The 12,969-nt window shown below is 44.6% G+C and overlaps 1 protein-coding gene across 3 annotated transcripts in view; it reads left to right on the forward strand.

Moving 5' to 3' along the window:
* The first annotated feature begins 257 nt into the window (after positions 1 to 257).
* SKIC8 (SKI8 subunit of superkiller complex) overlaps positions 258 to 12,969 on the forward strand; it is a 65,026-nt gene continuing 52,314 nt past the window's right edge. The window contains exons 1-2 of one of the 3 annotated variants that reach the window (XM_069653735.1): positions 258 to 365; positions 786 to 854. The gene's annotated coding sequence lies outside the window, so the exon portion shown is untranslated. Of the gene's footprint in view, positions 680 to 785; positions 855 to 12,969 lie in introns of all 3 variants that reach the window. The other 2 variants (XM_069653738.1, XM_069653737.1) reach the window with 2 other exon arrangements.

Here is a 12,969-nt window from a genome sequence, read left to right on the forward strand (position 1 = left end):
TTATATACTGAGTCACTGCAAATCAACATGGAAAGTTCAAGGCCAATGCTAACCTATTTGGCCGTCAAATCGGAATTAGATGCTATTCTCGTAAACTGTCACGAGGCAATTTAGTGTACGAAGATTTTGCAGAGTACATAACTTGTAAGACACGTGTAAAGGCGCGCAGCTATGTCCGTTCTTCTAACAGGATCTTGTTGCCGCTGGTCTATGGTGGTGTCTCCATGGAAACGCTGCGCAGTGACGTCACCATAGAGCGACGGGCAGGCGCGCTTCCTTCTGACGTTGACGTCGGGCTGGATAGCTGTCTGACGTACAGGCTTACGTGAGCTGTATGGCAGGAAAGATTCTAAAAGAAGTACCAGGTCAGTATCGGATTCGAAATGTCTTGATAACAGGTCGCTAGGCTTAATAAGCAGTAGAGTTGATCAATGTGGAAACTATGAACCCAATGACCAGAAGTCGAATGGACAAATAGGTGGTGGAGGTTCAAGAGTACGGACAGTACAGTAGTAAGTAGCGATTTAACTGGTCAGAAGAGATCGTGCCACACTGGAAAGGTGAAGGCAGACTACAGTTTGCAACATGCAGGAGGAATTGGGTCTGTAATACCATGCTTTGCGATCTTTTTGTACGACTGCTTATTTTCAACGTTCGGATGGCCTTCGTGGGGGCTCATGTATGTAAATATTTAAAGTTTCCCGTGACCTATGATAAAGCCATCCAGTCTTGTGTTTTTTTCCCCTTTGGGTCATGGGAACTGTCATTTTTCTTTTGTGATTTAGGAAACTGCAAGTTCCCGCATTCCAAACAAAATCAGAACTTCATGACCACAGGAAGCTTGAGAGACTGGGGTATGTCATAATCATTCCACGTTTGGTCAGTACTTTTGTGCGGACAAACCATATATTATCATCTTTATTCCGGTTTCTTTATTTCATGGAAATGTACCCATTCTGTAAAAAAAAAATAGTTCATTTCTTCAAACGTATTACATTAGCATTTCCTGTTATTTGTATGGTATTGTTTATCTGCTCACACTTGTTAAGAAAGTGTTGCTCCCCACACCCCTAAAGCCACAGACGAAATTACCTGAACTTGCACACCGTGAATATGCATGTGTCTAAAAAATATGTGCACATTGCCATTACATGATATGCCAGAAGGGCCCTATAAATGGGGGTGGACATTGGAGTGTGAGTTTGCTTAGCAAAGTGTACAAAGCATACAACATCTAAAGACCAGGCACACGGATAGTAATTAAGACAAGCATGAAATATATATGTAATCCTAGACCGTATCGGTAGTAGCAACTGGAGCAGTGTCTGCAGTGGTATCAGCCTGAAGCATGTGCAGCAGGAAGGGTGCTCTGTTGTCAGCCTTGCTAATTCTTTAACATCCCGCTAGACCTGCAGGTCCAGTCATTTTAGTTTCCAACTCGACCGAAGAGAAATGCATTCGACCGATGGCTAAAAATGTCGGCCAATGGCTAAAAATGTGCATGTCGCCATACACCCACTTAATGTTTGGCACACCATGCTAACTACGCACAGTGAAAACATTTATTTTATAAAGTGTTTTTAGTAAAGGTCAAATGTCCCAGAATTTCATTGTACTCGCTAGCAAGGTTGAGTACCATTTTAAAAATGGTGCTCAACCTTTATAAAAACGACTTGACTATCTATGCTAGTGGTCTAGTATATTTTGCAAGGCCTGGACAGTCCTCACTACTCCGTAGCTTCCTCACTACCATTGCACCAAAGACATCTCTAAACCACATTCCATAGCCAGAGAATTTCTGTGTCTTTGGGCAACTTGCCATATTCCCGGAATAGACTGCCCGATGGGTCAGGACCCCCTCTCGGGACTAGAAATTTGCCACCACTACACATATCCAGATGATGTCCCATTGGGCTGCATTAGCATCACCACACTTGGGGCATGACTGACTACGGTACATATCCTCCTCTAAGTAAGGTATGCTTTATTTGACTAGACCTGGAAGAGACACCATCAGAATATTTACCCATGGCACCCTTTGTTGGCCACTGAGGGCTTCTGGCACATCGTGGTGATGTTGCTTAAGTTTAAAACGATATTCTTGCATTAAGGGTGTAGTGTAGACTCGGTGAGACTTGTGGCTCAGCTGGATAGTCATCACCCCTGACTCTGTATTTATTGATAACATGTATCTAGCGTCAAAACCCGAGGGTACCCGGGTGCTTGACCAACATGGGTACGGATACAAATAGCAACATGTGTTTAATGCTTAGTCATAGTTGTTGAACAGCCATGTTTTGAGGAGTTTTCTGAAAGCTAGGTAAGATGGTTATTCTTGGATGAGCGAAGGTAGTGTTCCAGAGGTTGGGAGCAAAGAGTGTGAAGCTGGAGCCTCCCACTCACTTGCTTTTGAATTTAGGGGGTATGCAGCTGGATGGAAGAGGTGGAGCGTAGTAGGCGTGTGGTTGGTTTTCTTGCTAGGCGGTGATTGAGGTAGTAGGGAGCTTGAGCATGGATGTATCAATGTATGAGAGTTAGCATTTTGAACTCAGTGTGGGCTTTAATGGGGAGCCAGTGTGTTTTGCGTCTTGTTTGGGGTATGTGATCTGTTCGTCGCTTTCCCCAAGCTGCTCGTAGGGCATTGTTCTGGAGTAATTGAAGTTTGGACAAGTTCCAGTGCCTGTGAGAGAGTAGCACATTGCAGTAATCAGGTTTGCTGCCTATGTTGGCTCTGGCTAAGGTGAGGCAGTTGCCTGGGGAGAGTAATTGCCTGCTGAGGTTGAGGAGTTTGGTGGTATAGGAGGCTGAAGAAGCAAGGGGGTTGACCTATTTTGACCAGTGTAGGTCAACGTCCAGGTAGACCGCCCCCATCACCCCCAAGGGTTTTCATGTGTTTTGAGACTGGGATGTTGTTGCCATCTATGGTGAAGGCCGAGAAGGCAGGATCCACGTTTTTCAGACTATTGGGTGGACCTACAATAAGGAGCAATGTTTTGTTGTTGTTGAGGCAGAAGTGATGCATAGCCATCCAATTCTGGATAATGCTGTAGGTCTGATTTTATAGTAGAGGAGTCGGTAGAGTAGTTGCATGTGAGGGGAGCAGTTTCTGGGTATCGCTGGTGTAGGAGATGTGGGGGTGGTGGAATAGGTGTTTTGTGTAGATGTTGTCGGCGGTGGGAGATGCAGGAGCTTTGGCGGACACCGTAAAGGACAGGTGTGGGGTCTGTGGCAGCTTCTTCATAACAGACTTTGGAAGTACGGCCACTCAAGAAGGATTTTATTCAGGCAGGAGCCTCAGGGGAGATGCCGGCTTTGGTGATGAAATTCTGGCAAAGAATGTTGTGGTCGACCAAGTTGAAAGCAGCAGTTAGAGCCAAAAGGAGCAGTAGGGCTATGTTGCCTTTGTTTTGTATGTTATCAAGTTGGATTTTTAGGTCCAGAAGTGCTGTTTCTGTGCTGTGATAGGGCTGAAGCCGGATTTACGAGTGTGAGTAGATTATGACATTCGAGAAAAGACTGGAGTGTAGGCGGCTCGTTCTAGGATTTTTAGGAGGAACGGGACTGTAGTGAGGGGTCGATAGTTGGTGGGTGGAGTAGGCTCTAGAGAGGGTTTCTTAAGTAAGGGGGCAACGTAAGCTTCTTTCATCGTGGGAACGATGCCTGTGGTTAATGGCATTAATAAAGGCATCAATTAATGAGGATTTAATAAAGTTGGTGGGGGTGAGGGCTTCTTCGCAAAGTTTGATGTGTGCGGGACAGGCATTGGCATTACAATTGGATGGTTTGAGGGGCTGAGTGATATTGGACACTTCTGTAGTGTTGACTGTGGAGAACTGGAATTGGGGGGAGGGGTGTCGGCTGGGTCAAGAGCGTTTTTGTTGCGAGAAGAGACTTTTTGGCAATCATGTTTTCCCTTAGCCTGCATGTTTTTATCTGAGAGGGCTGTTTGAATAGTTGTGCAACTGTTTCAGTGGGCTTTAGTGATTCTAGTGGTGTTTGAGTCTGAAGTCGAGGGTACACACGGGTGGATGGAGTGCCCCTGTCGCTCCCCCACCCGCTTTTTTCAAAGGGCTCCTTGATATGCTAATTTCTGGTGAAGCCACATTCAATTGGTATGCTAATGAGACCCCCACTTTTTTTATGACTTGACCCCTACCATAGAGGGATTTGCCGATATTACCGACACCGGTAATACTGTGATTTTTGCCGGTAAGGTGTTTTCTAGCTGGAGGTAAATCGGGTGCCCCATCGGCAAGCTTGTAGTTGGCTGGTGAGGTAACATGCCGGTATACGTTAATACCGGCACGTTATTACAGCGCCGGCCAGTTTATGAGATTAACGATATCTAGCCTATGCGCCATGTACCGGTTAATCTATTTTAAATAAACACTTGTTACACTCAAGTAAGGTTGAAGACGAAAAACACCAGTTCTAAATTATACATTGGATATTATTTAATATCTGCTCATCCTGAAAACATCGCCAACACGTGTTTCGTCCTTTTAATCAATGGCCTTCATCAGGTCTTTAAACATCACAATGTAATTATGGATATAAGATAAAGAGCTCCCCTACATTGATACATCGCTGGTCTGCTACTGGTCTGTATATGAATATTTTTTATTTATCTTATTTTTTATTTTATATCCATAATTACATTGGTGTTTTTCGCCTTCAATCTTATTTGAGTGTAACCAGTGTTTGTTTAACAAAGATTAACGGGTACATGGCGCATAGGCTAGATATTGTTAATTTCAGTATCTGTGAGGCTTCTTTGGACTTGAAGCCTTTTTCTTGTTCCTGTGCAGCCTAGACGTGCCAGGCTTTATATTAGTTACTGGATATTTTTTGAACAAATTGACTATAACAGTGGCAGCGCAGTGGAGTGTAAGCCCACGTGTTAGATCAACTTATAATGAGCCCCATTTTCTTTACAAGACCACAGGAAACCCCAAAGTAAAATAGTAGGACTGTGTTGCTCGTAGAGCAGCCAGACGCTGCATTCAGTTGGGAACGTACAAATTGAAAGCCACCCTCGTTTCAGGGGCACCTCAGAGACGTCCATATATCTATACTGCCTATATAGAACAGGTCATTCGGCAGCTTCATGCCCTCTCGGCGGTGTGGAGGGGGGTTTGGGTGGGGAGGGGGCATTGCAATGTCTCTGAAGCAGCAGTTTGTTCATACTATATAAAGCACCGAAAGTGCATTTTACAGTGTGGAAAAATCCTCTGTGTGGTGGGAAGGTAGACCATTGTTGAGGCACTTGGTAGCGAGGCCAGGAGGACACTGGCTAGGCGTGTGCTAAGAAATGTCTTTATCCGGAGCAGGATGCTGTCTATCAAACCTTTATCTTCACTCGTCTAGTGGCTTCCCCAGTCTCAAACTATATACTTTTGATCTGGGCTATGAACTTAAATATATCTATTGGGGAGAGTTGCAGGTGACGTGTGGTTTCTGCAGACACTGTGGCAAACCGGGGAGGGGATACTGATTACCTGATACCTTAGTCTTGGTATTCATGCCACTGTTCTACCTAATAAACGGATAGCCCCTTTGTGTGCTCTTACTGCCACCCCACCAGGGTTGGAAATGCAGAGAGCTGCTTGTAGAGTAGAAGAGCCTGGCGATCCTGATACCAACGGGAACAACGTTTGATTGGGCAAGCTTAATGGTGACCTACAAAACATACATGTTACATTAACACTGTATCTTTGGGAATGTGCATAAAGGAGGCTCAGAACACATTTGGAAGACATTTAAAGCACGATGTGCCATTTATAATGTACACAAAGTTGTAGTTTGCATCTCATGTGGAAGCTTTACTTGTGGCACGCTTTGTAACTGTTTTTTATATCGAGTCACAAGCTGTGCCTATGTCCCTATTGCGTATGTGTTGGGCATGGCATCTGCTTTTAAGAGTTCAACAAAATCTGAGGGTGAGAAATGCTTGCAGCAAACGGTGCCCCACAAGTGCTTTCTGCCATGATGAACAGCATGGCTATGCCCCTCTTTGTACTGTCACCTAGGAGAGCGACTTTCAATGTGTAGCTTCGGAAAAGCCTCCTGAAATACCTGTACACCTAGGGGAGTCGGTTGACAGTGTCTGGTTGTGAGATTGCATAGCCAATTACTGACCTTTCTATGCCCCCTGCCTAATAATTGTGTCCAATCTACTTCAAACGAAGTAGGTGCAGAATTAAAGAGTAGGTGAAGTGGTTATACATAACTTTTTGTATTCTATTGCATGGGTTGGTGTTTCCTACGTTCTTCGTTTTGGAATGTAAGCCTTCCTATGTAGGTAGCCTCTTCTTAATTCCTTGCAGAGGGTGGAGATGCCTGCACAATAGGATATTCCGCAGAGAACCCTTCTCAACGCAGTGTGGCATAGCATAGAAGATCATGGGAGGCACAATACGTGATATTGGCATTGTGCTAGCAACTAGTGGAAGAGTCGTACATTCCTAAAACAAACTGGGGGGAGCAAGTTGACCATTTTGTTCTGGGGGGCGGGGAGGGCTGATCAGTGGCAGCTGGTGATTATTTTAATTTAATTTTAGTTAACATTTTTTTAAGTGGAGGGGCATCAATATTTCCCCAAAAATGCCCTTGCAACTGAGCATAGCCAGCGAGCCTGACTCTATCATGGGGGCGGGAGGGAGGTACTACCCCACAGACCTTTTTTAAAACCATGGGTTAAAATGGTGCATTTTTACAAAACACGTGTTTTGAAAAATTGAGTAGAAAGTTAAACCGTTTGCAATTGGTTTTGTAGGATAACTCATGAAAAAATCCAATAGATTGCATACGAGCATTTCTCCAAAACATTTTCATGATGCCTTTGCCCACAGTATGTGCCAGTATGAAAACATTTGTATGCTGGCTGTGCCCTTACGTTTCCATGCTTGCTGCACCAAAGTATTCCCGTATATGACCATACACATGTTTGCTTTGCGCATAAGGCCAGTAATGATACTATAAGAAACCATGTCAGTGTTCGAAGTGGAGGGTAGCTGGGAGCTATTTAGCTCCTGGTTGTAGCTTAGAAGAGCCTGGCTAGCTTGACACCAAACGCACCAGGAGCTATATTTGGCTCCGGAGACCAAATGATGCCAAACAAATACATTTGTGACTTTAACTCTGTGCATATGGAACCATCTATAAGTAAGCATTAGGACAAATCTATGCAACATCATTTAAAGCATAAGGAGTCCTACGTAATGGACAAAATGTTTTCTCCATTTTACGTGGAAGTTAGATCTGTAGAGCGCTATGCACTAGCTCCTCATCCCCCAGTGGTAGCTCCTGGTCACTGGTTAATGCTGGATACCGAGGAGCTGCTTTTAGCTCTTGTTTATCGAATCTTATTTTCGAGCCCTGCATGTCCAAGCTTGTTCCTGCCTAATACATGGTAGTATCCAAACATAAAGACATACTCCAGTTGGCTTTACCATTAATACTGCAAGCTACGGGATGAAAACATGTCCAAACTGGATGCGCCAAAATGCCAGTCTAACTACATAACCTATTGTGCTTGCTTTATCAAAGATATCCAATACAACTTGTCAAGCAATGTGATTATGTGTGTATGTGAGGCACTGGTTCACCCAGGGGGCAGGCGTGGTATTTTTTTACCAGGCATCCATCCTAGATAGATTTATGATTTGTGTGTATTTGCGTGGGTGTAGTGTTTGAGTGGGTGTTGTTTGAATGATTAAGAAAGCTATATTTGTGCTTAACTGCTTATGTGCATGTGTGTATGGACTTTCTGTGTGTGGGCTCGGAGGAGGCATTTGGTGCAGGGCAATACCAAGGTAAGAAAACACGTTCTTGCTGGCTACGTGCGGTGCACGCAGACAGTAAGCACATGTTTTCTCACCTTGGTATTTGCCCTGCTCTAATGCCCCCTTCAAGCCCACATACACCTGCACACAAGCAGTCATGCACCTATACAGCCTCTCTCAATCGTGCACATGACTCCTACAGAACACTTTATTCGTACAGATATACACGTTCATATATGTACATGTACACAGTCACCCCCCCCCCCCCATACAGCTTCCCTCAATCCCTGAATGATTCCCAGAAGCTGTATAGGTGGGTCTCTGCTTCTGTGCATTTATATATGAATATGTGCATATACCAGAGTAAGTGTTCTGCTGGGCGCCGTGTAAAATAAATGATTAATTTGCGTGGCACCCAGCGGAACACTACTTGTGCTTGCGCACACATTCACATAGACGCAAGCAGTCACACACTCCTAAGGCTTTTTTCAATCATGCACTCTGCACCCACAAGAACACTTGACTTTTATAAGTCTATTCATTGCATTCCCACAAGCAGCCATGCACCCGTACACGACATCCACCAGAACACTTACACAGACGCACACATTCAGTGCCTGATGGCAAGCCTCGCACAAAATGTCTTTCCTTCACGGAAGGACGCTTTTCTTATTTTACACAGAGCTCTCAATCAGGCCCTCATACAAAGCATCCACACAAGTAACCACGCACCCTTACAACTCTCATCATCAATCATGCACATGGCACTCACATTTAAAAAATCTTTCTCTCCCTTTCTACCCGGCGCCCTTCAGCCCGCTGCCTATTCCTCTATCAGGCAGAAGGTAAGGCCAGCATCCTGACCCCGCTCCCGGTATGAGACGGGCAGGCAGAGGGCGAGGTAATGAGCCATTTAGTATCCCTCAAGGGCTATTTCTAACTGCGCCCTCGAGGAATCCTGAACGGCTGACTTCACCCATGGTTTCCCAATGCCTTTGACAGAGCTCTACATGAGTGAAGGCATGGGTGCTTTATTTGTGCTTTTTGGCTGATCATACGTTACACTTCTTTATTTCTGCCTATGACATAAATTACACCTCAATTCTCCTACAACCTAGAGTTGAGCGATAAAGCACATGGGGACTATACAGTGCTAACAGGATTTAAACATAGTAGATGGATGCTCTTCAATTGGCAATAGCATTACAATTGTAGCTACGTTTTCCTTTTCATCGTGCAGGGTGTAACCTGTTATATGTTTTGGGATCCCAAATTAAAACTATGTATTAAATATCAGAAATTAGACCGTAGTTTATGTACTGTACATCAGGAGAAAGGGCGCCAGCCATTTATTTCTAGAAAGGCCAGGGTTAGCAAAATAATTACAAGTAGGATATGCAGTAATGGGGAGGGCTCTACCCTTAAGCCCATGAACCGTTGCTTCTGCCTTTCCTTTTCTGCCAAGTCTGGGAAACTATTGGCACTGGCTATAAAGCCTGTTGTTTCCAGTGCAGTCCTAGAACCTTCCACTGTGGCTGTCAGTAAATTTGAGAGAACCTATTTTAATATTCTGATGAGATATTAGATTCTGTAGTTCCAGTTAAAAATACTGATATAATTAAAATAAATAACTCCAACTCGTTGGTCTCCTGTGGGCTGTTTCTAATGAAACAATAATGATGTGTCTTGAATCGAAAATGGCGAAAATCGTGTGTACGCATTGACAGGTTTCTTTGCAGATAAAATATAAATATTCTCTTCCCAGTGCAAAAAAAGATGTTATGCTGCTAGAATTGGCACTGATAAACACATTTAAGAACTGTTTAAAATGGACAATGAACTGTTTGAAAAATGCATTGGATTCCAGTCACATTAATCTTATATAAGAGCTGTTAAACTGCAGATTTCGTTATTGAAAAGCTGCTGCACATCTTCTCTAGTATTAGCAGAAAACCGATGGCATCCCAACCGTGTAGGGAGGCTAGACCTTTAAGCATAGAATTCTCTCAATTTGCATTGATATCAGAAAATGGCTGGTTTTTAAGCTTGTACTGTTTTTGAGGTAGCTTTGAGAAAGCGCTATGTAGCGCTAGACATATTGGTGTTTCTTGTGGCCAATTAATCCTTCCTATGGTGTTGTGCGTGGTTTGGTTTTTTTTTAATTTTTTTTTTATTTATTTATTTTTTTTTTTTTTGTTGCTACAAATATTATGAAGCCCTCTCTTTTGATTTACTTCTGGCAAAGTGGTTACAGAGAGTTTACCTTTGCTACTGCAGGATTAGTCTGTAGTTTCTAACCTGTTCTGGCAAAGGAAAATGTATCCACTATGTTTTAAAACAGTTGATTTGACCTTTATTAAAAAAACAACCACCTAGATACTAAGGAACCAGTAAACTATAGATCTATATCACCATTGCAGTTTACAGCCAGAATTGAGTCCGAGGTGACGGTCCGGCTAACGCGCATTTTGAAAAACTTTCTCTTTTTCACTGATGCTTATTCTCTGTCAGCAGCTTTTGACATCATAGACCACAGTTTTATTGTGGATTGCCTAAGCCATGTGATGGTATCACTGGCATAGCACTAGCCTGTTTTCCTGCCTGTCGCAGAGCTAGGTCAACAAGTCCAACTGTGGAGTTATTTTTTCATCAGGGCTGGGAGGATGGCTCCAGGGCAATGCGCTCGCCCTGGAAGCAAAGCGACGTGGAGCAACACAGGTTTGCTCCCCGGGTCCGCGCTTAGAAACCTCTGGGTATTAAGCGCGTTATAAATGACCAATTGCAATCTCTGCCTTTGCCATGTGTCGTGCCCCAGGCCAGCACCGACCCTATCTGCCCTGCTCAGTTCATCAAGGACTGTAGCCTGCATTGTCAAATACATGCTGGCGCTCTGGCTCGTCTAGGCCTTCATGCAATGCTGAGAACCGTAGATGGGTGGGGCACATCATCTAGCTGCTCCTACACTGGGATATATCTCACATAATGTTACTGGGCTGTATGAATCAAGGTGTCTTTCGCCTAGACTGCTGTACTAGGGCCTACATTCAAGCCCCCCCGCCCCCTCGAGTGCATAGATTATCTGTGGGTGATATATAGTAAGGAATCAACCTTCGAAGCTTCAGTGCAGGCTTTAGTATGCATCTGCCACTAGCATCTGTCCTATGCTCGAGGTGAAAAATGGCATGTTGCAAGAAACTATCCAGCATACACGTGGCCCCTAGCATAAATGGCAGTTTGTTACATGCATGCACCACATCAATTCTTGCTCGCCAAGAGTAAATCATCACTCGCCATTGGGTAGTGCAAACTATGAGGCCTGCTATGCTGAGTATGCTATCCTGCTTTACTTAATGAGGTGCAGTTTATTTGAATATCTCAGCATGAGTTTGGGGGTCCACTATTAACGGACCAAGAATCCTCTAAGATTGCTAGCCTAATATTAAAGATGGTCCTTCGTACCACATCTTCTTCTTTCTTATAGTCTGGTCAAATTGCCGACATTCTTTAGAGCCTTATGTTCAGACATGTTCCCAAAATCCAATTAATAGCTCTGTTTAATAAGGTACCCCTTGGTGATAAAGCACGGCAAGTTGACCGCGGAATACATACATGGCTCTGAAGTAATTAAAAGTACTTTCGCTTTTTGTTTGATAAAATATTTAATCCCACTTGCCTCACTGTTTCAATGTGGAATTTGTTGTGGCTATTTTCAGGGTAATTCATGGAATAAATGTGTGCCGAAAACGGACGTTTGCACGTGTTTTCACGTGCATACGTATTCATGGAACACATTGCGCGTGGCTTACCTGAGACCTGCGCTGAATCCATGCGGGTTCAACACGTCACTGCAACACCACGAACAGCTTGCACGATACAGCCATCGAATGCGCACAACGTCCAGTGCACACACCTGAAAAGGGGGCTGGAAATGGGGAACACCTCACGAAAATGTGGCCGTTACGGGGGAAGCACTACAGTAAAATCCTTGCAACGCCCACATGCGCGCTATCAACACGTATTCATGGATGGAATAGGGCTCACCAGCGTGTGGGAAAAGATGTGCTAACGCCAGGCGAAAGCACCCCCATGCAGCAAAGCCAATACATAAAAGCGCGCGCGCAAACACATGCGCGTATACAGCTACAATGAATGTAACATTCCTCACTGCAGTGATCGTGGGACACCGCAGGAGGAGGATAGCCAGGCCCTGCATTTTTTTTTACCCAGGACCTGCCTTTTTGGGATGACTGATGACCAGGTATAGGTTTCCACCTCCTATCATTTTTTGGCCACTGGGTCATTTCAGTGGACAACTGCCATAGTTGGGGGCGTCTCACAGCCCACGCAGTCACGCTGCCTACACCAGGAGTTGGCAATCATGACTGCACGCCCCTCAGTCCGCAGACACACATACATGCCCAGAACACCCGCAAAAAGGCAGGCCGTGGTCCAGGACTTTGACGGGGTGGCACACTTCCCCAAAGTGCTTGGTGCCATTGATTGCACCCATGTCGTAGGGCCACTGATGACATCTATTGCAAGCACTGGCGTTCCATCAACGTGCAGGTTGTATGTGATGCCAAGGGAATCGGGTATACCATTATTACATCGCGGCACTTTTCAGCGGAGGTTTTTTTTTTACTGCATTTTTTTTCCAGAAAAAAACATTGTTTTTGGGGCGGGGGGTAACATTTTTTAAAAATGGGTGTGGGTGTACGGGATTTAAAAAAAAAAAAAGGGGGGGGGGTGTTTGGGGGCCTAACCACCCCCCGCCACAAAAACCAAAAAAAGCGATTGAGTTTTTTTCAAGAAAAAAAATATGCGGGGGGGGGGGGGAAACCTGCAATGAAAAGTCCCGCGATGTAATAACGTAGAACCGGGAATCATCACCTCTGTCTATGCAAACTATCCAGGGTCCACCCATGACGGTTTCATATTCAGAATGTCACCCCTAAACCGGGACCTGGAAGCTGGGAGGCATGGCAACACATGGCTCATTGGTGAGTACAAATGCATGTGCACATGCATGCATGTCACACACAGACAAATGGACAAACCCACCTAATGACAACCATTATCACCTCCCCAGGGGACAGTGCCTACTCTCTGAGCACCTACATGATTACGCCAATACGGAACCCCACCACACCACCCCAAGAAAGATACAACGCAGCCCATATTGCAA

This window comes from Ambystoma mexicanum, chromosome 3q (genome assembly GCF_040938575.1).
Source record: "Ambystoma mexicanum isolate Mex_15411 chromosome 3q, UKY_AmexF1_1, whole genome shotgun sequence".
Taxonomy (NCBI): Eukaryota; Metazoa; Chordata; class Amphibia; order Caudata; family Ambystomatidae; genus Ambystoma; species Ambystoma mexicanum.